Here is a 26016-nt window from a genome sequence, read left to right as displayed (position 1 = left end):
TTTTCCTGTGACAATCATATAATTAAGTAAATGGAAAGATCCCCCCCTTGCTGTTTTTTAGGATTCTGAAAGAAATCATCTAAAGGAATAAAATGCTTCTACTTGCATTAATTTTGCATTTGGAAATGAAATAATAGAACATTATCTGCTGCTGATCTCCAGGAGATTCACTGTAGCTGAGGGATAGACAAAAATATTTAATAAAGGCTGGTGCTCTTTCTGTCAACTACCACAGAGAACTCATTTACTCAGCTTCTGGACAAGTCATTGTCTTTCCTTGTGTGAGGTGTGCTTCTCTTGCAGCAAGACTGGGGCTCAGTGGCAAGTAGCTTCCCTCAGGAGCCCTGTCGCTTTTAGCGGGGAGGCACTGCAGCCACTCATTTTGCAACTTTCTATGGACAGAGAATGTTGATAGCCATCAATCCAACCACTTCGTGAACTTTATATGAGAAAAAGAGAGGAAGAAGGGCAGAGATAGTGAAAGGCAGAGGCAGAAGTAGGGTATTGCAGCATGAATGTCAAAGAATTACCAAATAAACAGAAGAGATTGTAACTGTGGAGGGAAAAATTAGTCTCTGACATACTGTGCAAATCAAAGCCTTCCAGTAACTCAAAAAAACAAACTAAGATGAATAGTATACAGAGAATTTTCTGGCTTTCCTGCTTTATCCATCACTTCCTGTCTGTTAATGTGTCAGAGGTAAATAGGAACCTTCTGAATAGGCCTGCCTGAGAAAGCAGTAATCCTCCCATTTCCTTAGGGGCAATTCAGTTCCTCTTAAACTTGTAGAATTCCAAAGTGGCTGCTAAAAGTACCCTCGTAGTTCTGCAACTTTTAACTAGCAAAAATTAAAACTGACACAATTACAAGACACAGATCGAGATATTTAATAGCTTCAGCCACCCACAAGGACAAATGAAAACCTAGGACACAAGCCTTTTGCAGAAAACACCTTTTCTTTTGATTGAATGCCTTTTGAAATTGCCCTCATTATGGTGCAAGGTAAAATGCAATGCAGTTGCCTCTCAAAGTGACCCTGTTAGAGATTGCCACTTGTGAGAAAATCCATTCAGAAGTGGAGGCTGGATTGAATTGTCTAGTAGGTCAAATGGCACTAGTTAGAGAATGAAGAGAGGTGCTTCAGTCCAACGATTCTTTCGGAAGTTAAGCAACAATAACAAATTCCATGAATACAAATGCAGAAAGAACAGAGAAATGAAAAACTGCCAGAGATAGGTGAGAAAGATCTCCAAATGCTTCATCCTTCCAGGCTCCACTGAGCAGAAGCAGCTCTTCAGTCTTGCAAGAATGATGAGATCTCAGAAAATAAATATGCCGTGTGGTCTGGAAACACCTAGATGGAGACCTTTACAAAGTTGCTTTCATCTGTGGTGCCCTTAGATTATCACACTGTTTTCAAGGTTATCCTGCAGCCTATAAGTACAGCTTTTGAGTCACCTGTCAACAATGAAGTCTGACTGGTAAAGTGGGGGGGTCCAGCAGAAGCCCTTCTCTTTCTGATCTGCCAAAGCCCAGTGAAAAATTCAGCTCAGTTTATGCACAAGAAAAAAATATAAAAGAAAGAAAACACAAGGTTCTAGCATTATTCACTGTAATCACTCATGAATGGACAGTCTTTTTTGTGTGTCTCCCCACTCTATGGAGATCAATGAGTTCAACAATCAGCTTCCCCTGAAACACAAGGCAGTTGTCCTCATTGACCTATGATGAGGACAAGGTACAGCACAAAAGCTATTTGCATTAGTCAGGTGAAAGGGTAGGGGAGACGCATTGCTTTGAAATTGTTTTATTTCCTTGTGTTTCCTGTGATGACTTTCTGCTCATCATTTTTCATCTCAGAGTACAAGAACCAATCAGTCAGCTATGTGTTTTTCCTTTTTGCTGAACAGTACTTCCAAGTCAACACTCACTGTAGGTTACAGAGTGAAAAAAAAAATGGAAACAGTATGCTGTGGGTTATTTACAGACTGCTGCTGAGCAAATTTAAACACAGACCTCTGTAACTCCATCATCATTTCCCTTGATGAGAACATCACAGACTTAAATTTTGTAAAGGAGGGGGGAAATAGACATAATCCATGTATAACAGTAAAAGCCCATTCCGCTGTCATGGGAAGGGGCACTGTATTACGGCCAATACATTAGACCAACTTTGCATTGTATCTGAGACTTAATGGCCGTTAAAACTCCCCTGGCATTTTCTTGAGCAGGTAACTGGACTCAGAGAAACTTTCATTTTTACACCTATTGAGAAGGCAGGATACACCATAATAATCTTGCTTAATTGCCTCCTTATGAATTCTTTTTATGTAACAAAGATTTGAAGAACACTAACACATATCTCGGAGTTCAGTGCTAATGCCAGGTTACTTGGAATGTCATGGCTCTTAAGGAGGTTTCCAATTATGATGATCAATTATCTGTGAGTTTACCTTGTCTTCTTTTGGACTTGAATTTACTGTCCTAGTTAGGACAGCTGAGACCAGTTCATCACTGGATGGGTGTAACCCAAAACTGTGTATTCTATAGCCTTCCATGCCATTTCCCAGGAACTGTTTTCAATAGACTATTTACACCCTCTGCCCAGAGCAGCCTGGTTCCTCAGGCTACACAGTAGGTGTTAAGAGGCCTGCGACATAGAAGGGTGCCTCCCTGTTCCTCACACCCTTTGTGAAACTCCCTGCCCTGAGGAAAGTACTGAGCATTCCTGCCTGAACTGGAGAATATATAATCTTGGAGTCTTGGAACTTTTTTACCACTCATGGGATCCAGAGGAAGACTGCAGACCACCACTCGCAACCAGACTGCAACCACCACTTTTCAACCAGACTGCAACCATCACTCTCGACCAGACTGCAATCACCACTCTTGACCAGACTGCAACAGCACTCTCACCAACAGGTTTTCCCCTCTCCTTTTCCTTTGGACTCAGGAGGCCCAAAGAACACCACTCTGTTCATGCCCCAGGGTGCTGGGTTATATATTTGGGTTTTGTGGGTTAAAACCAATTGTTTGTCTGTATAATTGTACTTATTGTATTATTTTATTAAATTGTTATTCTGATTTATAATCTCTCTTTTGAGTTGAATCCATTTCCCCTGCTGGTTTACCTTTAAACCAGCACATTTACCTACAGGTTTGGATAATTATTTCCATCTAAAATAATTTCTTTCTAACCAACAGAGGTGAATTAATAATCACCAGAAAATCTGGAAAACAAATGTTGTATGGCTGAGGGACAACCATCACAGGTTGCAGTTTGTGCTGGTCAAAGTCCCAGTTCATATGTGTATCTTTGTCAGTTTGCTGGTGTAATAAAGCACAGTAGTAGTTGGAAACGTGTTCCTTCTTACTGGTTTATTCTGACTTTGATCTTCCAATTAAAACTGAACAGTGTCTTTTGGAAATAAACTTCTAACTATCTCTCATTCTCTGCTCAAAGAGTATCTCACCTTTCAAAACTCCACAGCTGTTGCTCTTTCTATTGGATTTGCATGGCAAGTAGTGAAGGGGCTGCAGGAGCATCTTCTGTGAGAAGCTGTCAGAAGCTTCTCCCATGTCCAATAGAGCCAGTGCCAGCTGGCTCTAAGATGGACCCACCATGTGCCAAGGCTGAGCCCGTCAGTGACAGAGGTAGCCTCTATGATAATGTGTGTAAGAAGCGGGGACAAAATCTGCTCTGGAGCACCAGCCAAAGACAGAAGTGAGAATATGGGAGAGAAACAGTCCTGCAGACACCAAGGTCAGTGGAAAAGGAGGGGGAGGAGGTGCTTAACTTGCTGGAGCAGAAATACCCCTGGAGCCCAGTTTGAAGGTCGTGGTGAGGCAGGCTGTCCCCCTGCAGTCCTTGGAGGACCCCTAGTCAAAGCAGGTGACTACCTGAAAGACGCTTTTGCTCCATGGAGAAAGGAGCCTCTGCTGGAGCAGGTTCCTGACAGGCCTTGTGGCCCCATGCAAAGAGGAGCACGAGTTTGCTGCAGGACTTGTGACCCCTTGAGGGACCGCACTGGAGCAGTCTGTTCCTGAAGGATTGCACTCCATGGAATGGACCCCTGCTGAGGCAATTCATAAGATGGAAGATGAAGTTAATGGAAGACTGTCTCCCTGGGAGGGACTGCATGCTGGAGCAGAGGAAGAGTGTGAAGAGGAAGGAGCAGCAGAAACAATGTGTGATAACTGACCACAACCTCCATTTCCTATCCCCTTGTGCCATTGGAGGGTAGGAGATAGAGAAAATTGAGGGTGAAGTTGAGCTCAGGAAGAAGGGGGGAGTGGGCAGATGTTTTAAGATTTGGTTATATTTCTCAATACCCTACTACTTTTTTTGTAATAAAGTCAAATAATTTTCCTGGGTTAAGTCTGTTTTGCCAGTGACAGTAATTGGTGAGTGATCTCCCCCTGTCCTTTCCTTGACTGATGAATCTTTTGTTGTGTTTTCTTTCCCCTGCCCAGTGGAGGAGGGGAAGAATGGAGCCACTTTCGTGGGCTCCTGGGATCAGCCCACCACAGTCTGCTTCTGTGAACATGTTTGGTTTTTACCTAAAGCTATATGCCATTACATTAAGGCCGTATTACATTACATTTCAGGCCACTGACTGTATATATTCTGTGCTTATGTGTTTTGTCCACTTCTTTTTATGCAGTCTTTCTGCCAGAATCATAGAATCACAGAATAGTTAGGGTTGGAAGGGATCTCTGGAGATGATCTAGTCCAACCTCCCTGCCAAGGCAGGGTTATCTAGAGCAGGTTACGTAGGAGTGTGTCCAGACTGTGCTTTTCCTGTCCTTTGTCTCCTATTTGTCTGCTCTCTTGCTTGTTTCAATACATCTTCCTATGCTTGCAACAGATGCTAATTTAAATAAAAAAATACTTTTTGTACTTTTCATGTGTTGGGTTTTCTACTAACCTTTCATACTCTGATTTCCCTCAGTGTTGCTGTCTGCTTACCCAGAGAAGAAATCCCATAGATTTCCACTGAAAACCTTTCTGTAAGGTTTCAGGCAAGAAAAAACTCAACTCTAAGGATAACTACTTAGGTTCAGGTAACTAATCCATAATACTCCAGGTACACTCTAGGATTTTTTTATTTTCTTTTACTATTGATGACCCTCTGTATGGAAAGTGCCTGAACTGCTGGAGTGGAACTCCAGTAATTGTTCCTTAGAGCTTTGTCTCCTTCCAGCTCATGAATACTGAAAATGACCATCACAAACCACTAGTTTTCAGAAAATTTGTTCATTGTGAGTTGAAGTTTTCACTGTGTTATTATTAAAGACTAGTGTAGCTGCCAGAAGTATATAGGATTTTTTTTTTCTTTGATGTTAGAATAAGGCCATCTATCGGTCTGCCAGGTTTGTAAAAAACAACCCAAAACCTAATCTGGAAAACTCCACATATAGCTTCCTAAGTGTCAGCCATGTGGGTTATTATGACTAATTTCAAAGAAAGGGCCTCTGATGTCCAGTGTGACTCATTGAAGAGTGTGTTAAGGAGAACAGTGAGTGAAAATTTGTACCAAATGTGAGCCTGTAAGAATAATTGTGGAGTAAAAATGTCTTATTCCACTAAATTATGATAGATTAGAAAATTATATTAGTTTAAACATTCAATGGGTCTTCTTTTGACATGACTTTGAAATTTTTTTTGGTGTGATAGCTCTCTAGCCTCTATATCATGAACGTTCTTGCATGTGGGCACGACTAATTCTCTGAAAAGGTCCAACTATTTAATTTCTACAGAGCAGTTCAGCAGGATTTAAACAGTCCCGTATCTCTACATTTAAATGCAAGAAAGAAATTAAGAAATTAAGAAGCTATGATTTAAGAAAAATGGTTTTGTGTTCTCGGTTGTTGCTGCTTTATGGCTTTATTTTCTGTCTAATTCTCCGTCTACTACAAAGAATTGTAGACAGCAGTAGGAGACTATATCCATCAGGAAATAAATAAAGGGACCAGGCTCTGAAGTGGCTTAGTGAGCAGTAACAGCTATGTGGCATATTGAGAGCTACTGTGTGGCACCATGATTATCCACTTAACTAGGGCAGCAGGCTCAACCTGGCAAAATTCCTCCTTGTGTTACCCTTATATACCACTGATTTGCATGAAGTCTTGCTATAGGGGCATATTTTTGATCTTTTTGGCCTGCACTATTTTGAGCTTCTCCTTTTACATTTTTACCATGCTCATTTCAATGAGAATGCTCCTGTCTGTATAGGAGTCCTTCATGGAAGAACAGTCTTCCTTGCACAGAATATGCTTTTACATGTGGGAAGCTGAGGAACATTGTTAGCGATGGGGCATGTGAAACGCTTACTTCAATCCAGCCACCATTTTGGATAGTGGAGCCTCATACAGGCATAAGATGAGCAGACGGCCTTACAGAAGGATTTTTTTTTCTCAGATAAGGCACCAGAAGCCAAAGAAATAACTCGTGTTACATATAATTACAGAGAAAATGGAGGTGGCTTAATTGGACCCCAGCATTCAGCTGGCTTTTTGTAACACTGTCTCCCTGCAGAGATGAGCAGTTTTGAAACAAAAGTATGAACACCGATGAGTAACCGTCTAACACACACAGGTTTAGCAGATCCCCAATACCTGGAGAAAAGAAGTTGCCAACTCAAGCTAAGAAAAAGCGACATCGCTGGGGCACAGAGATGAGACCATCCAGAGCTATTCAAACAAGCTGACCTTCCCAGCTGTAAACTAATTGCTTTGTGTCATTGCAATGGGGCTTCAGAAGACAGAGTGGTAAGGTAGCAAGCTGTCCTGTGGGCACACAGCAGTAGCTCCTCTTTCAAAGCCTGCTATTGGGCTGAGGAATATTGCCAGAGGAGCTTCTCAAGAGCCCTTTGGCTTCATATACACCGAAACTTTTGGCAGGTAGCCAGATACCACCTGTATCTGTCCTGCTGTTACTTGTGAACTTGTTACTAGTTGAGAACACTGAAAATCAACAAGTCCTTCACCAAAGTACATTTTCCTTACTACCTGTATGAGCACATGATGGTGTGAGAGACAATTTGGGTAACTCTTGACATGCTGCAGTCTGTGTAAAGATACCTGCTTTGTTATGACAGCCTTCTATGCTAGGTATGAGGAGAAACTGAGGGATACTTTGGACCAGACTGGAAAGTCTTTTTTTTTTGTGTATAGACCAAGCCAAATTTTGATCCAGAAGAAGTAAGTGACAAATTTTTCTAATAAGCAGACCACAACTTTTCTAATAAGGGCTTAAAAGGAATGTGGAAATGTGAAGAAAAAAAAGGAGAGTTTTCCCATTTTTAGAATTTCTGTCTTGCTAAGAAGCCATGTCTGTAGCTCTATTTCAGAAACTACCTCAGAAATTAAATTTTCTGCCACAGTTCCTGGATTCCACTATGAGTATAACAAGTGGTTTTCCTTTCCCACTTCACAGTGGTTTAGGGAGCTTGAACATGGGAGGAAAAGGTAGCCTGGGATGAGAGAACAGTTTCAGCGCTACTCTGAAACATTAGCCCAGGCTGACGAATCACTGAGGACTCCGTATAAGGATGACACAGCTCTCACTCCAGTTTTCTGCTGGCATATATTCACTACTGTCAGGAGGCATTATTTCTGTCTTTGAAATGTATGCAAATTAATTAATTAGCAGAATTAATTAATTACTTATTGGAATTACTAAAGATGAAATAGTGAGTTACCAAGGGTTGTCCTCTGCCTCGGCCATCTGGGAGCTCTATGGGAAGGTCACAGTTGTTGTCCTACCACAGAGGAGTAAAAATTAAACAAGTGTTGAACATCCCTCCAGCAGATACAAAGTTTTTATCTTTCCTTTCTTTCCAGGAAAGGAAAGCTTGAGTCCACTTTTCAATTGCTTTTCAGGGTCTCTGAAAAGTCTCATGTGTACCAGGCACTTTATCAAGTACACATAACAACAGGCTGCAACAACAATTGGTTTACTACAAGAGTTAGTGCTAGGGAAAGCATGCTGCCATATGCGTGCTGCAGTCTTTGTTGCAGTCCGACTCTGATCCATGATGCATCCAGTTGTAGTGGTTTGAACCTTGGTTTTCCCCCAGAGGCTAAGAAAGTGGTAACCCCCAAGGGGTGGTAACCCCTGGAAGTTTTGAAGTTTTGTCCAACTGGCCGTCCTGCAAAATGTAAACATACCACAAGCAAACGGAAGAGAAGAGTTGTAGTTTGGTTGTTGTTGGAGAGGTGGCCATGTTGTAGAGCCACGAGGAAGGAGCTCGGAGCCCCTTGGGGCCTCTGGGGCCCCCCAGCCCCAGTTGGGGGGAGATGTGAAACAATGTTAAGCTGGACTAAGTGTCTGTAGCTGAACCTGGAGATGTTTCTCCACTGTGAGCAGCAGCAGCAGCAACAGTGGCAGAACTGCACTGACCGGAGCGGTGGCAGAGAGCCAGAAAAGATAAGATGCAGCAGAGGCATTACAGCCAAGCAGGAGAGACACAGTGTTGTCTGAAGAAAGAGAGTCAGCAGCAGAGCTACAGAGTTTTTGGGGTAAGAACTGAACCAGACCCCCCCAAACTCTTTTGAGACCTCTGGGAAAGGAGGGACATGGACTCCTATTAAGGAGAAGAGTTTTGGACATGCAGCACTGGAGAGAGAGAGGAGCTGAGAAGCTCAGTCGTCCTGAGAGCTCAGCCAGGACAGTGTGGGAGGTTGGCCTTAGGGGCCCTCCCTTGCTGCAAGCTACAAAGAAGCTCGCAGCCTGAGACAGGGCACAGAGGCCCTGCAAGGAACTTGAATCTCCTGGAGTTACCAGACCGTCACGAAGACCCCCTGCGTCTCGTGATATGACCGTGGTGGAACGACCTTTGTCTGGGGTGAACGTAGTCCACAGAGGAAGACCCCTTTGCCTGCGTCAAGGGGCCGAGGGAGCTTAGATACCTCCCTCGTGAGTGCTGGTAGAAATCCAGCTATCAGCTGCTGCATGTGAAGAAGACATTGCTGCTGTAGAAGATACTTCTGCTTAGAGACTGGAAGGGATCTGTCCTTCTTCCCTCCTGGACCTTTATTTGGAGGGGAAAAGAGATCTGATCCATTGTAAATACTTATGTCATGGTAGAGATAGTTGTGATCGTGCGTATAATGTATTGTAGTATTTATTTGTACAGTCATTGTAATATATATTCCCTTTCCCCCATTTGGAGTCTGGTGTGTTTTGTCTGGAAAAAAACCATCTCACATTAGATTGAGATGTGACAGGGGGCTAGACTAGGGAATTAGGATTTTGGAAATCTCAAACCATGACACCAGTGCATGTAGGCATTTGTAGGTTTGTGTTACTCATGCTCTGGGTATGTAACAGGATGCACTGCTATGAATTTATTTATTATTTAATTAATTAATTAATAATTTAATTAATAATTTAATTAATTTTACTTATTATTTAATTAATGTTTGTACCTTTCATTTTCTTTTCCTGAAGTTGCAACTGGAGCCCATGCAGATGCTGGAGGCAGAATGGTATTTCATCTTTACTGACAGAAACAAAAGGAGAAAAGTAGTTTCCTTATCCTAAAAGAAGGCTACAGTGGGTATTATTCAACCACTCTCCCTGGATGCTGTTATAGCAGTGAGGAACAGGGAGGCAAGAAGATAGGGACTAACCTTTAATATGCTGGGTAGCAGAAATCGTTTGTTACTAGAACATCAGGTGTCTTAGTTTAACAAGATCACGACTTAGAAAGTAAGAGACAGGTGGAAGTGTGGATAAGGAAAAAAGAAAGAGTTTTTTTAAAAAAATCTGAATAAATCAAAAACTTTCAGAAGAAACAAAACAAAGTCCCAAATCCCCAGGTGGGGCAGAAGAAACCCGAGGCAACCAGGGGAGGGGGTGGGGGAAAGGCGGGACTGTCCCGGCAGTTCAGAAGCTGTTCGCAGCCACGTGTACTTGCAGCCAGCAATGAAGGAGTCCTTTTTCCCCACAGGTAGTCTTCAAAGCAGAATACCTTTCTCTGGTCTCTCTCTCGATCATTCTCTGTGAGGTGTCCAGTGGGAAAAAAACATCCTCTCAGGAGAAAGAGAAAGAGGCGGCCAAAAACTGGGCTCCAGCTCTGTCCAGTCCCAGGCCAAGCCAGAAGTCTCCGAACAAAAGATGCCCCCAGCAGGAGAAGACATTGGAAAAAAATTCCAACATCTCTTTTCAAACCTATATCAGGGTTTCAGGTTTCCCATGTTAAGAAGAACCCAACCTTATGACTATATGCTAAGATATTAGAGATATCAGTTCCATCTTTGATACATCTAACAACAATGATTACTTACTTCAACTAAATATGTCCTCGCTAGTAATTATCTCTTTTTTCATTTTCCGAATTCCCTTCACCAACGAATTGGAGCCATGAGCAAACTTTGCATAAATGTAGTAACAAGGATTCTCCATCTGAGCCCTCAGTAGTCTCATCAAAGCTTAAGGCCATCCTAGCCTCTAAACTATCTTCAAGCATTTATTTCCATTTTCTCTTGCTCATAACATTCCCAGAGATATTAAGGTGCAAACAGGCTTCATACCAGAGACACTGGAGAGGGCTTGAGTTAATTGTTACACAGAAAAGATTTTGGGATTTCAATGGACAATGAGCTGTGCTCTTCTAGCATTTCTAATGCTTCTAGCATTGTCAAGCATTTCTTCTAGCTTGACAATTTCAATTGAGGAATGTTAATGTTTTGTCAAGCTAAATTTAGTGACTTTTATGGCTAAAAACTGTAAGTCTCTTTTACAGTGCAATACTTCTACACACAGACTTCAGTTACTTCAGCTATTCAGCTGAAAAAATGTCATTTTATTCAATTAGAAGAAAATACAGAGCCATAATTTATTTTTATTTATTTATTTATTTATTTTTAGAGAGATAATTCCGGCTATGTGTAGCCAGGGAACTCAGTGGAATTATTTTATTTTTATGCTGGGACATATAGAGACAGAATCCATAATCACTAATATAAGAGAGAATAAAAATTTATTTATATATTAAATATTGCCTTCTCTGAAAGCCTACTTTGCAATAAACACTACCTACTTTTAAAATATCAGAATAATTGCTAGAAAATGAATGGTTAAAAAGCTACTTAAAAGAAGCAAGAATTCTGGCCATAACAGTTTTGAGGTGAGAAATTATAATAATTTTGCTGCAATGTGTAACTAGCAAATAGGAAAGCCTCACTTTTCCATGCCTTACCTCAGTGGTATGATGTAATAAGGTTCACTTTATCTCATGTTATTCGCTAGATGTTTTAGATGGGACATTTGATGATAAAGAAACATATGTGGGAAAGAAGTGCTCTTTCCTTTTACTTGCGACTTTTTCATTGTATTACATATTTTATATTTTTCAATTTTTGTAAAAAATGTGAACATAAAAAAGGATTCTATCAATCCATGTAAAATATTTTTTCCTTCCTGAGTCCCAATGAATGTCAGTTGCTCATCTCCCACAGTTCACAAGTGAAGAATTATCTTAGCCATCACCTGGAAACCATATGCGCCAGTAAAAAAAACAAAAGTCAGCCAATCTCTGGAAGATGAGATTTAACATATATTTTAAAGTATGTACATATGTATTTAACTGGCACTGAGTGTTTGGTTTTGATTTTTTGTTTTTCTTACCAGCAGTACGTGTGTTTAAGAAAACTGTATTTAATGTAATTTGTAAACAACTAAAGGTTGATTTGATTACATAAAAATGGAAAAAGCACATTATTATTCTGGTAGGCCTACCAGTTACAGTAGGATGAAAATTTATTTCCTTATGTTGTTTTAAAAGCTAAGGTACCTATAAAAATATAATTCAAATTTTTGTCTTGTTAATCAGTGGCAGATTTTCTATTGGCCTAAGCTAAAATCCTCCCTGGAATTTTATATTTTTCTTTACCACTCTGATTATTCTTTAACTCATTGTACTTGAGTGCTTATGCATTAAAATTTCACTAGGAGTCACTTCCCACTTTTGTCAGCCAATTAGATTACAGCATTGGGGTTACTGTATAGTACATCAATTCAAAATCAGTCTCAAAATATATCTCAGTAAATGGAGAAATATGCCAGCTTCATAAAGGTGATTTTGGAATATTTTCATTCAAACATGTTCTAAGGTAGCCTTAGACAGTATGCTATCCTGCTGCTTTCCATTAGCTCCAAAATTAACATCAGTTTATTTACCTTTCTGTCTGTCAATCTCTCTCTCACCCCACTGAATAAACTAGGGCATGCACTGTTTTTTGGCCCCAAGTATAAGTGCATGGTAGTGCTTTCACCAGTATAGATACATCCTTCCATTTCCTCTGAGGACAAGTTGGTCTCACCTGCACTGCTGTTCGAAGCCATCCTTGCCTCATTCTGCCATACAGCCACACGTGAAAGTTATTTGGGAAGTGAAGGTTGGTAAGGCTACAGGGAGGTACCAACCACCAAATAGTATGGATAAATTTCCTTCTTTAGCAACAGCCTAAGGACTAAGGCAGGATCATTGCTTTGCTGCTGACTCTCCTACCTTCGTGTTTCTCCAGTATTAAGAGAAGTTGAGATTCAAGCACATTTTCTGTAAAAGAAAACCATGGACCTGATTTCCAAGTTCTAAGTGGTGTTTCATATCCACCTTGCAGTGTGGCACATACAGGAATCAGTTGACATGTAGTACATTTATACAATTGAATTTGCATTTGATTTACATTTCTTCCTCCCCTTGCTATATTTTTATGCATTTTTTACATTGTGAGTCATGAAATTTGGTGAAAATTGTTTGTTATAGGCTAGATAGGGAAAAAAGGTGAACCAAATTTTTTTCAGACAACTTTATGGTACCTGGAGGTGTGCATTACAATGTTTTAATTCACTGTTCTTTTCAAAGGATGTAGGTAAGGAAATACTAAATGCTGAGGAGGAATTTGAAGTACATTAGGCTGTAATGACAACTCCTTTTAATACTAGAGTTTTTGGAATTAATCAGTGAGCTAAAATTTAACCATTTTAGTAGAGTCACAATAAAGTGGCTATCACCAGAAAAATAAAATAAAAGATGCATTAACTGTAGTATTGAGTTCTTATGCAAGAATCAAATCTGAAATGACTACAGAAAGTTTTGACTAAGAATGGCCAGATTTGATCTACAGACAGCAGTAACTCTCAGAGAATAACACAGACTTCAGCTTGTGGCTTGAAAATATATTTACATGTATTTTGACTATTTTATAGGTATGTGTGGGTGTACAGCAGAGGATCTTGGAAACAAAAAGAAATAGATACAGTAGGGACATTTTTCATGAAGTAACAGTCTGTATTCTCATTTTCTTCCAGTAATGGACATTACTCATTACTGATATTTCACTGACAGCAAAGTAACCTCAATTCAGAGCACATATGTTTCATGAAGGAAATTCAAGTGAGAGAAGATACATGAAAACTCATTCTTCTTCTTTCTTACTTGTGGGAATTTTTCATGTAGTTTGCAAGGACAACAGTCTAATTTCCTAGCACAGGTCCCTCTTCTACTTATTTACTTAGAAATAAAGAATTAGATCTATTTTTTTTTTTAGATAAATGCATGAACACACACAAGTCTGAAGCTGACTGGATATCTCCAGTCAAATAAATAAAAATGCCACAGACCAAAGATCCTCATCAGGAATGGGGAATGTATGTTACGTATTAGAAAAATACAAAGATTGAAATTGCAGATTAACAATTCTGTCTGAGACAGGAAGGTTTTGTGGGGTTTTTGGGGTGAAGAAAGAACACATGAGATACATTGAAGAGAGAAAGTAAATGAACTAACAAATTCAACTGATTTTGAATTCCACTGAACATGGAACTTATGAACAAGTTCAGAAACTTGAAGGAAAATATTGGTTCCAATTTTAGTCCCCCCACTGTGATTGACTGGAAGGAATCAGTACAGATTTTACATGCAGTATAAAGTAATTATAGGGCTAAATGACTACGATAGAGTTGCACTCCAAGTATTTAAAACTGGTGTTTACACTTCTGTTGACCTGTTGGTGATGTTTCAGTTGGTGTTTTAATATATGTGAAAAAAAGAGATCTAAAATCTTTCCATACTGGGAATTTTGCCTCTGCAACAAGATAATTCACAGGTCTACCACATCAGTGCTTTCCCTATTAGTTGATTTTTTTTTCTCCTTTTCCTGATCCAGTAGAGCAAGTACTTTGGCCCATGCTTAATATACTATGTAGATTTCATTTTCTTTCTGGAGATATATCCTGGTTTCAGCTGGGATGGAGTCCATTTCATCTCAGTAGTTGGTACAGTGTTGGGTTTTGGATTCAGTATGAAAATAATATTGATAACATGCTGATGTTTTTGTTGTTGCTAAGTAGTGCTTACACTAAGTGTCTTATGTTCTGCCAAGTGAGCAAGTGCATAAAAAACTGGGAGGGAGCATAACCAAGACGGGTGACCTGACTTGGCCAGCGGGAGATTCCACACCACAGAACTTCATGTGCAGAAAATGAACCGTGGGGAGTTATCCAGAAGGTGACTGGTTGCGGTTCCGGAATGGGGTTTGGCATTGGTCAGGGGGTGTTGGGCAATTGTATTGCGTATCACCTGTTTTTCTTGATATTTTTCTTTTCTTTTTTTTTTAATTTTGCTATTATTAATGTTATATTTTAGTTTGCTTCAATTATTAAACTTAACCTAAGAGTTTTACTTTGGATTCTCCTACCTTTTCTTCCAGGGAGTGGAGGAGCAGAGAGTGAGTGAGCAGCTGTGTGGTGCTTGGTTGCCAGTTGGTCTGAAGCAACAAGGCATTATGGTCATAACCCAAATGGGTAAAACAGATTTTAAGCAAAAAAAACCCCAAACTCCAAATATTTTCAGGAGGGGGTTTTAAAATTGCCACTAAAAGTCAGCTGGTCAACTTTTACACATTTTCACAATGTCATTTATGTCTTTTGAGTATTCTCCCATAAATTTTAAATTTGTGAAAGTCTGGAGCTAAAAATATGTGAAGTATATCATGTGATGAGCAAGCTGTCTGTAGAAAGAATGTCCATGAACAAGAAATTGCAATTGCTGATTTATTTCATTAGTAAGAAAGAAAGAAATGGCACCACCTAACCAATTTAAAAATTTTCCACTAGTACAGAGTCATGTATTAAACCAAACACTTGGTCTCAATTACTGATGTTGATATTCATTGCTAGGAATAAATATTTTAAGGATGAAGAAAAAATGCCTAATTTATGAAGGAAATAAAACTTTTTCAAAGATTAATAATGATGATAGATATGTAAGAGGAAAGTAACAATATTTCATTTATCTGGGGAATGAAGTCTTCTGATCCTAACATGGTTATAGTCACTAGACAAACTACTGTAAGAATTATTTCTCTTCTTGTACCACCAGTTGTTTATTGAGTCAACAGTGTGCACCATAGTTTTTGTGCTGTACTCTTCAATGTACCGAATCTTGGATGCAATGCGTCTAGGAATAGAATTTCAATGCAAAAACCCCTTGACTGACTATAGCAGAATGTCGTTTTCATAAGTATTCTGCTCTTGTGAATGCACAAAGAGTGCATATTTTTACTTGCAAATTTCTTCAGCAGTGTAACCAAGTTCTATATGTATGAGCATACCCTGTCACGTTTTGCTGCTCATTCTGTTGTTATATTCTTAGCAAAGAAGAGATTGGGAATTGCAAATCCTTTAGGTGATCTGAGAGAAATCAACTCTGAATGCAACTTAGAATACAAGTTAAAGAAACTGCACCTAAAATTTATAATCAAAGCTTCGAGAACAGTTCTGAGAAGGAGTATTTTCAATAAATTTCACAGACTAAATGAATTATACAGCTCACACCTGTCTCTCAGGATTAATTCCCATGTTACAGTGAGCTTGGAAAATTGTTATTTCTTGTCCTAAAAGGAGGTTAAAACACTTTCACTGGAAATCGATTCACTTTAAACTATTTAGCACTGTTCATATTTTGTAGAAGTATATATGACAGGGTGAGTTTCAAACAGTACTTTGTGTAGCAGTTGTGGGAAGCCCATCACACACAAAAAGAAATGTGAATGAGTGTTTAACAAGACAGACCATTTCATTATTTTTCTGCTAAAATACTAGCTGAAAGAGGATCTGAAAAGTACAGATGTGCCTTATGTCTTGTGCTGGTGTGCATGACTACTCTACATGCTGAATGAAATTGATTGTTAAAAAAACTCAGCTATTTTAACCTTGTTTAAATAAATGATATTCAACATCATCAAATACTATTGCATGCTGCAAAACATAGAGTGTGTCTTTATTCTTTATGCTACAGTTTCAATTGAAAATATGTTTGTAGATCAGGACAATTCTGAGCTTAAGTGGTATGTACCAGGCTCAGAATAAAGAGGAGAAAACTGACAAAGAATTTGACCAGTCCTTTGCCTGAGGCAGGGACTCTAAACAGCATTCTTGACAAATGTTTGCCTAACCTCATCTCCGCTGATAGAAATGACCATTTTTATAATAGCATTATTGGTGGAATTATTCAAAAGTGTGCAGAGAAACTGTCACAAGTAGACATAGAAGTGGATTACATAAATCCTCTGCAATGATGTACCTTACTTAAAAAAGGTGAAACAGAAATTCAACTACACCCATGTATCTGTTCACTTGCAAAAAGAAGTATCCATTGCTATTTTATGGGGACAGTAAAGGTAATGGAAAAAGGACCTGAGGTTTTTTCATGTCATGAACAGTCCTAATGCCTGATTGTTCCCACGACTATGTTTACATGAAGAAGCATTTTAATACAATAGGAAAGGTTCAAAACCGGAATAGGTTGCTCAGAGAAGCTATGGAGTATCTGTCTTTGGAGATTTTCAAGCCTTAACTCGGGCAGGGCAAAGCTCTGAAAAGCCTGTTCTGAATTCAGATTCATTGCTGAATCTGATCAGGGGGCTGAATTTAAAGGCCTCCCTTCCCATTTGAGTGATTATCTGATTAGGAGACTGGAGTAGCTTGTACTGAGACCCTGACTTCTGTGTTGTGTGGTGGTTGGAGGGTTTACTTCAGATCATATTTAGTCCTGTCTGCTGAACCAATTTTGCTACCAGACATATGGTTTGAGGCTATGTAATGTTCAGTTACAGCCCTGAACGCCTATAGGAAGCTGGGTGCATTCAGTGAATGCCCAGATCAGAGGTTCAGTGTTAGTGTCCTCCAAAGGGAATAATTTTCACACATATTAAAAATGAAACAATATACAGCCACTAGTTGCATAAAGAGATTTACTTCAGAATAATATTTTTCCTCTGAAACAAAGCACTAAAGTAGACACATATGTCAAACTGAATCTGAAAATTTCCTTATTTCCCCAGTGGTCTTGGGCTGTCTTCCTCACTCTAGTCAGGAGTGATCTTGTGAAACCCTATGGAGTAGACTCTTCAAAAGGACGAGTAATTTACTAAACTCTGGGTTTGATGCAGTAACAAGTTTTGACTGGAAAACTATACATTGGCTAAATTTAATTTTAGCTGTGAATTTATTGAGGTGGTTTTGTTATTGTTTGTTATCAAGAAGAGAGGAAAGAAACTCACAATTATATCATGGAACTCTATTTTATCGCAGCATTTACCTGTTCTTCCATTTGGAACTGTAATTTTCTTGTCGTTCTTCCTCAGCCCCTGAGCACTGACTGACAGGAAAATTTTTGTTACTCTAGTATCACTTAAATAATTCTGAACACTTAGAAATGAAGTGATAATCATCCATCCCTCTCATGTACTCCTGAAATATCTGAGACCTGATGAAGTATAAAAGAGACAAAGTCTTCCTTACACTAGAAAAAGAAAGTTGGGAAGTTCTTTCCTACAAGCAGGGAATTTTTCAAAGTAATCTTGCTTTGAAATCCAGAGGAAGAAAGGCAGATATGGTTGTTTGAACTGCCCCTTCGTAAAGAGTTTTATACAGTAGCAGAGATTTGACAGTACTTTGTAGCAGAGAAGTCTTGCAGCAAGATAATCCTGCATCTGTTCTTTGAAATTTGACTCTTTTGCTTGTGTTCCCATTCAAGTTTTTTAGTACAAGACACAGTTTCTAACTCTGGGTGAGGACATTGCAGTCATTTAATCTGGCCTCCTGTCTCACATAAACAATCGAAACTCACCTGATAATTTCTGTGGCAGATCCAGAGACACAAGTAAACGCCATGTCTACTCTAAAACTATTCATTACCACAAGGAAAAGGAAAAAAACATACAAGGAACAGCTGGAGTGAAGTGGAAAGAGGGGTTGGGTGCCAGAAATTACAGCCATATCCACTACCTGCTGGTTCTAAACCAAAGGCAGTGAGAAAGTAAGTTTTGGAAATTTACAAAATGTAGTAAAGACTTAACAGTCCTGTATTTTTGCTCATGAGCCTGAATACTTACAAATGTACTTACAAATGTCTGTACAGAGAACCAATATTAAATTCTGAAGTAGCTCTAACCCTTCTGTCCTCCACTGGACAAGGGAAAGAAAATATAATGAAAGGCTTGTGGGTAAAAGGCAGGGAGAGATCACTTAGCAGTGGCTGTCATCGACAAAACAGACTCAGGGATATTAGCTTATTGCTAATGAACTCAGAGTAGGGTAATGAGAAATAGAACCAACTTTTAAAATATCTTCTCCCCACCTCTCCATCCTTCCCCAGCTCAACTTCAACTCCCAAATTCTCCATGTCCTCCCTGCCAGCAGAATATGTGGATGGAGAATAGGGCTTGTAGTCAGTTCATCATATGTTGTTTCAGTTGCTTCTTCCTCCTCACACTCTTCCTCTGCTCCAGCATAGGGTCCCTCCCATAGGAGACAGTTTTCCATGAACTTCCCTAACACCGGTTCTCCCTATGGGCTGCAGTTCTTTATGAACTGCTCCAGCGTGGGTCTCTTCCGTGTTATCCAGTCATTCAGGAACAGCCTGCTCCACTGTGGGTTCCCCAAGGTGTCACAAGTCCTGCCAGCAAACCTGCTCCAGTGTGGTCTCATGTATCCATGGGGCCACAAGTCCTGTCAGGAGCCTGCTCCAGTGCAGGCTCTTTTCTCCATGGCATCATAGCATCCTTTGGGTATCTACCTGCTATGGCCCTGGGTCCTCCGGTGAGGAGGACGGAAAATCAGAATGGGAGAGATTTCAGGCTTGGAGAGACATTTATGGAGCCAGAATGGACTGATATCTTATTGGACTGACTGTTATTCCCCAGTTCATCATTGGTTTTATATCAAGTTTAATGTACCCCCATATTATTCCCCTCAGTCCCTCAGATTTTCCCACCAAAAATTGTTTACTCCCCTGTTCTCTCCTGCTTTCCCTCTCCTCTGTCACTGATTGGCTGAGAGTTGCCGCAGTGCAGAGTGAGCCCCCGTTGGTCCCTTCCCTTGGATACCCGTAAGTTACACCCACCTTTCCCCTGTCTCCCAATCCTGTCTCACCCTTGGTTGTCAATCCCATGCTCCACCCCAGTTATGAATCCTCCCCTCACCCTTACCCTGTGTAAGTCCCTGTTTGCCTTTAATAAACTGGCATTGCACCCAGACTTTCAACTGCGTCTGAACCCTTTTGTGTGGTGTCGCGTCCCTGCCCCTTTTTCCCTCGGGCCATGGCACTCCAGTGGACCAGCTTGCCTGACCATGGTCTTCACCATGAGCTGCAGGGTTATTTCTGCTCTGGCACCTGGAACACCTCCTCCCCCAACTTCTCTACTGACCTTGGTGTTTTCAGGGCTGCTTCCCTCGCATATTCTCACTCCGCTGTCCAGCTGCAATTGCACAGGGTTTCTTTCCTCCCTTCTTAAACACATTATCTCAGAGGTACTACCACCATCACTGATAGGCTCAGCCTTGGCCAGTGGCGGGTCTGTCTTGGAGCTGGCTGGCACTTGGACATGTGGGAAGCTTCTGACAGCTACTCGCGGAAGCCACTCCTGCAACCCTCCCCTCCATTTAAATCTTGCCGTGCAAACCAAATACACTTGCATGTAGCATGTGCCCTGTATTCAGTGAGAAAGGAGAATGATTTCAGAATATAAGGAGTGGGTTCTTGTGCCATGTCTGACAAGGTGTATTTCCCCAGCCAACCCACATCAGATTGTTTATGCATGTAAATTAGTACAACACAAAACATTATTATGCCTGCTGTGATTTCTCACAAACACAATTTGCAAAATTCTCCTTCCTCCTCTTGAAGGCCAGTCTTTTTCTCCTTCGTTGTGTACCATCTCTAGAAACATTGTATTGCATTGACAGACATCTCCAGAGACACATACACCCACTGTTATTTTTCTATAAAGTAGGCAGTACTTTAGATTTATTTCTTTTCAATATCAAATTGAAACTTTCTGGGAAATCTTTTTCACTGAAAATAATGAGTGCTAGACAGTTGCAACATTAATGTATGAAATCAAGTACTGGTAATTCTGATGGCTTATAACTGGTGGCTTCTAAAGACAAGTATCTCTTAATACACTTAGTGGTTTTGGGTCATTACAAGGTTGATTAGAAACCGACATATTTTTCTCTGAATCTAGAACAGCTATAATAAGACTGTGGTTTGATTCCCTGTTCTGAGCCTCTAAACTCCTGAGTTACTTGACAATTTGGGCATTTTATGATGAAGTTTAGATGTTTTAGTCATAAAAATAGACTGTGTTTCCCTAGACACTGGTAAACATAGAAGCAACAGACAAGATTCAACACTGGGGACTGCTTCTGAGGAACCGGCCCAAAGGCTATTTTTCATCAAGGAGTAAAAATCACTCTGACCTTGTACTTTTGAGTGTATCTATAACTTCAGTGGGATGTATACACACTCGAAATATGCAGGTACTGAAGATCCATAATGAACTGGATCCTAAATGAGGACTCATAAATTAAAGATGTCATTTTTAGTCTTTTTGAATAAGAATTTTCAGTGACAATGATTGCTTAAGATATTTGTTCAAATCACATAGCATGTATAAAATCTGTTCTATGGCCAGTGACAAATTGCCCAGGCTATCCCCCTTGTTCTGGATAATTCAGGGTGAAATGTTCTGTTTAAAGGATCCAGGAAATTCAGTACCCTGGCATCTGACTTCAGAGATATTTTTTCTCCTTTAATTTGTTCCATATCATTGAATAGTGCAGACATAGTACCAGCTTCATCACTTTGGAAAGTACTTAAAACTAGAAGAAAGGAAACAGAATTACCTGTAATAGGAGTTGGATTAAAATACCATGGTATATTTAGGATATGGTTTTGATTAAATTTACTCTAGTTGTAATGGCTCTTCAGCTCAGTTGATTTATTACCAATTTAGACTCATAGAAGTGGAAGAAGGAATCAAATTCTTAACAATTGCTAAATATTCTTATTTTTTTAAATTGGAAAGCATATGGAAATACTGTTTCTAAGACTAGATGTGTTGCTAGACTTTGAACTTAATATCACTTAGATAAAGTTTTCATTGTAACTTAGGAATACAAACAAGTTTTAAGAAAATTAGTATAAGGAAAACAATAGATATATTCTTCCATTTAACCAAGAATATATGACAAAATCAGAAGTTAGTATGGAGCATCTGATAAATTAGTGTTCCTTTTTATGTGGTCTGCTGTTTCACTTGCATTTTTCCTTGTGTCTTTTGATTTTAATTTCATAAGCAGGTGTCCTGACACAAAGATATATGAAATGCTTTTCCTTCAGAAGATATTTCTGAATGTTCCATGCAACACCTCAGCATGGGACAGTAATTTCCTTAGCCAGTACAGGCAAATAGCGTAATATCTTTCTCAGAACTTTTTGCAGGTTTTGGCAAATATTGACTATCTAAAGGCAATAACTTTTTAACATTCTAGCAAAATATTTAAAATGTATATAAGAAATATAGGGGTTTTCTTCTATGTTTTAAAATATTAGGCACTAACACAGCTGTTTCTCATTGACTTTTGACAACATCTAACTTTTGAATGTCTCAGTGTGAACAGAAAAAGAAACCACATTTATGTTCAGACATAAAGGGCCAAAGTATGGATATAGTTCACTCCAAACTGGGTCTCTAGCAATGACAAGGCCAGGGCCAGTGTGGAACAATTGTCTGTGTCTTGGGCAGCCTTGTGGACACACTCTGGGAGGAAGCATGCCTTGCATCAAGCTTTGTTCCATGTCAGTGCCAGGGAGCTTCCATCTCTTGCCAGTGGTTTAGAAAAGAGACTGTACTGAGAGTCTGTGGTTTGGATGGAGCCTTTAAACCAACGGAAACATTTTTACTCAGGTCTACTCAGTGCTCCTGTACCTGTGTATGACCCCTTATGTGTGCTTGGCAAATTGTTTTACTGGGGATGTGCCAGTGGCTGCTCTTTGGGTTGCTGTCCAGGGTTCCCTGTCAACACAGGCTCTCAGGCACTGTTCCCATTCCTCCACTGTTTCCTCCTGTGCCCAAAGAATGCTGTGCTTGCCTAGCAACCTGCTTCTGGGATGCCTCCGGGAACTTGAGGTGCTTGGGATCTGGAGCTTTCCTCTCCTGACAGGGATCCAGCCAAGGTGTTCACATGGGCAAGTGAGTTCCAGAAGAGCAGAGTAAGACCTGACTGCCTGCCCAGCACAGCTGTGGGAGCTTGAACTGGTGGAGCTGGGCTGCTCTTGTAAAGGAGTGAAAGGCAGCTGTTCAAAAGGCTTGGACAGTCCTGAGCTGCCACATGGAAGTGGGAGACTGAGAGAACATGAGGGGAAGATGTCCTCTTGCAGCAAAGCAACAAATATTGTGGTTCTGCTTGCAGAAAACCAGGGACGTGAGGCTGATGTTAAACAAACTCATCGCACACCCTAAAACGTCCTCCCCCTGCCTTTCCTGCACTGCTGAGAGGTCCTTGCAGTGGGTAGCTCTTTGATTTTGGGGAAAAAAAGAGCCCCTGAAAAGCATCTGGATGTTTATTGGCTGGAACAGCAGGCAAAATGCCAAGCTTGCTACAGTGCTCTGCTAATGCATTCGTAGGCTGCAGCTTCACAGCCAGCTAGACATTCTGCTGCACTGAGCAGGGTTGGCTCCTGAGTAGCACAGGAACACTTCCTCTGCTGGGAAGAGGTGCCTGAAAGCCCTGGAGTTGTGCTGTGTACTCATGGTTTTCCACAGGCTGGGGGGGCATTGTCAGTGGCCAAGACCTCTGGTTTCTCATGCCGCTGTGGGTTCCATGCTGGACCTCCTCTCTGACCCTGTAGTGCTCGTACACAGTACAGAAGTGGGCACAACACATCAGTGCTGACCTCAGCAGTACTGCGTAGAGGGAAAGGATCAACTCAGCTCTCTCAGCCTGTAGGTCACGCTTCCTAATGCAAGACACCATTAGGCTTGTTTGCCAAAAGGGTGCATTGCTGGATCACGGTCAACTTGTTGCCTATCAGGACCCCTGGGTCCTTTGCTGCTATGGAAAAAGTTTAAATTAGTTTTTGAAATAATTTAATATTCACAATTTTTAGTCTTACTACTGGTTCACAACATTCTTTTCTGTCATACAAGCGTGTGAGAATTCAAGTTTTAATGTAAAGCTTGAAGGGCAATCAAACCAAGCACATCAAAATTAGTCGCAAAAGATTGTTGGTAAGGTGAGTGGGTTTGCAATTTAGTGCTCTCTGAAAAACTTTACGATGTGTTTTACATTTGCCTAGAGGACCAGACACAGATTGGTTCAATAATACTTTATGGAATGATGCCAGCTAAGTTAGATGCAGTATTTGGGAGTTGATTTCCCATGAAAAATGGTGTTTTATTTAAAAATAGGGCTTGTTTTTAGTTCATTTACCAAATGTATATAATTGCAGTATTGATTTTTTAGGACGTATTTGCTGCTAAAAAGATTTTAGGAAGCCAACATAAAACCAGAGGTTCTCTTTTTAATTTATAAATTTTCAGTGAAAATATAAAAAGAAAGGAAAATAGAGAAAGAGCTGTTCCTTAATTTTAGAAATCTTAGTTTAAATTTGCATCGGGAAACATATCAGGAACATAAAGGTCTGCAACACAAACCTGCAAAGTATTTCAAAGATTCTTACCAGGTTAAGATCAACGGCAATTTTAACAGAAGAGTGTTCCAAAATAGACAGAAAAACGTACAGAGATTTTTAATTAAACACCTCTATTTTGAGATTGATTTATCTTACTCTCTGTAGACCATGAAAAATGACTGTGTTCGGACAGGCACTATTTTCTTCATTTCTGTTTCTGTCCAAAGAGTTGTCGTTTTATTCTATTTTCCAATTTTATGACCTCATCCTAAGTTAAGATAGTCTGAGGGTTTAGATTTTAGACTGAGACAAATAATTCATCTCTTCCCATGTAAATAGTTCATGGAAGACATCGTAAAACTGATGATTACACTCTGTTAGAAGGCAACATGCTTTGAAATAAGTATTTTAATAAAAACTTCAGCTACAGTACATTGTTCAAACTACTTACATAATTTTAGAATAGAAGTAGTATTAAGGATCCTATTTATATGAGTGATTTATATTTACATTTTAGTGCAAATGTTCCTGGTGATTTGTTATTCCTTAGGTGGATTTTTCAATTAGAGATACACCAACTTTACCAGTAGCTCCTGTGTAACTGGACATGATAAGTAATGAAGTGGTAAGAGTATGTATGAAGGTCTTCCAGTGGTATAACTCGGTGTGTTTTCAAACACATAATGAAAATATTCTGTCAAAATCTCACTTTAGCTATACATAGTCTACAGGCTGACAATATCACAGCTTATGTCAGATCCTGATCCTAAGGCATGTGAAGGGTGTTTTGCAGTGTATTATTCAGTGTTCAATTATTATCTTTCATTAGGTGGCATAAACATGATTGATGGTCTGTTCAAATGGGTTTTAAAAGAAAACTCAGGTGTTGGAAGACACAACTCTCTGAAGAGTCCCCACTGAATGACTGCTTTTATATTTTTCTCCAACTTTGGGTAAATTTACACTTTACAGCCTACTTTGAATAGAAGGTTATCAGATATATCCCAGAGGCCACCAATTAAAACTTTTTGATTTTTTTTTAATGGAAATTGGGGAAATGTTACTGCATTTTCAAAATGCAAAACATTCACCACACCACCTAAACAATAAATGGAGTCCATGACAGAAACTGACAAGTTTGGAACCCCAAATAAAGAGAGAGTTAGCAGACTGTGCTGTCTTTTTCAGGCACCTGGTTAGGCTCCAGAATCAATTCCTGGTGATTACAGGACAGCTGAGATAGTTATCTGAAGAAGATTCACTCTTTGTCTTATATAACTGGCTGAATATAAATAATGATGAAGAAACTTGCAAATCAGCAGAAGTATAGCAGTGTTGTTCTGAGTGGTACATAACCAATCCTATTCTCTGGGCGTGCAGTATTTGAAGTAATACTGGTATCAGAGAGGGTGTTTTGCCATCAAACACTTCTGGAGCATGGAGCATTTATTGAGATGCTGAAATATGGAAGTATCATCCCTACTTTATGTTTGCTTTATTGTAGTGTATGTAGCTTTCAGGTGGATGCTGATCCAGCTGCTGATGTTGCTGATCTTCTCACGATGAGTTAGGCTACTTTACTGTGATGCAACCACATTACATGCAGGAAAAACTGAAGTTCGCTTTATTTTCTGTTGAGCAAGATAAAAGAACCTACAACATCTCTATCAGCCATAAGAAGAATGACCCATCTTCACAAGTGGCAGAAACATACGAAGTTCCTACTGCAAATATCAAACTTTAGTCCTCAAAATCAAGGTTCATTTTGAAGTATTCCTAATCCTAACAGCTTTTCTGACAGAAAACAAAACACAGACAGGTACAGTACATTCCAGTCCCCACATGTAGCTCTAGTTTGTCTGCCAGTCTATCATGAGTCAGCAAACAAAAACTGCCACCCCGATCCAGACCAGCTGTCTAATTACAATTTTGTTATTATTAATTACTGAGTAGAAAATCATTTGTAATTAGCTCTGACTAAATCATAGTTTAAACAGCCAAAAATTAAATTACAAACTAAAG

Source organism: Pipra filicauda, unplaced genomic scaffold (genome assembly GCF_003945595.2).
Source record: "Pipra filicauda isolate LSUMZ 115617 unplaced genomic scaffold, ASM394559v2 scaffold153_size1761393_pilon, whole genome shotgun sequence".
Taxonomy (NCBI): domain Eukaryota; kingdom Metazoa; phylum Chordata; class Aves; order Passeriformes; family Pipridae; genus Pipra; species Pipra filicauda.
Note: the sequence above shows the minus strand (reverse complement) of the source record.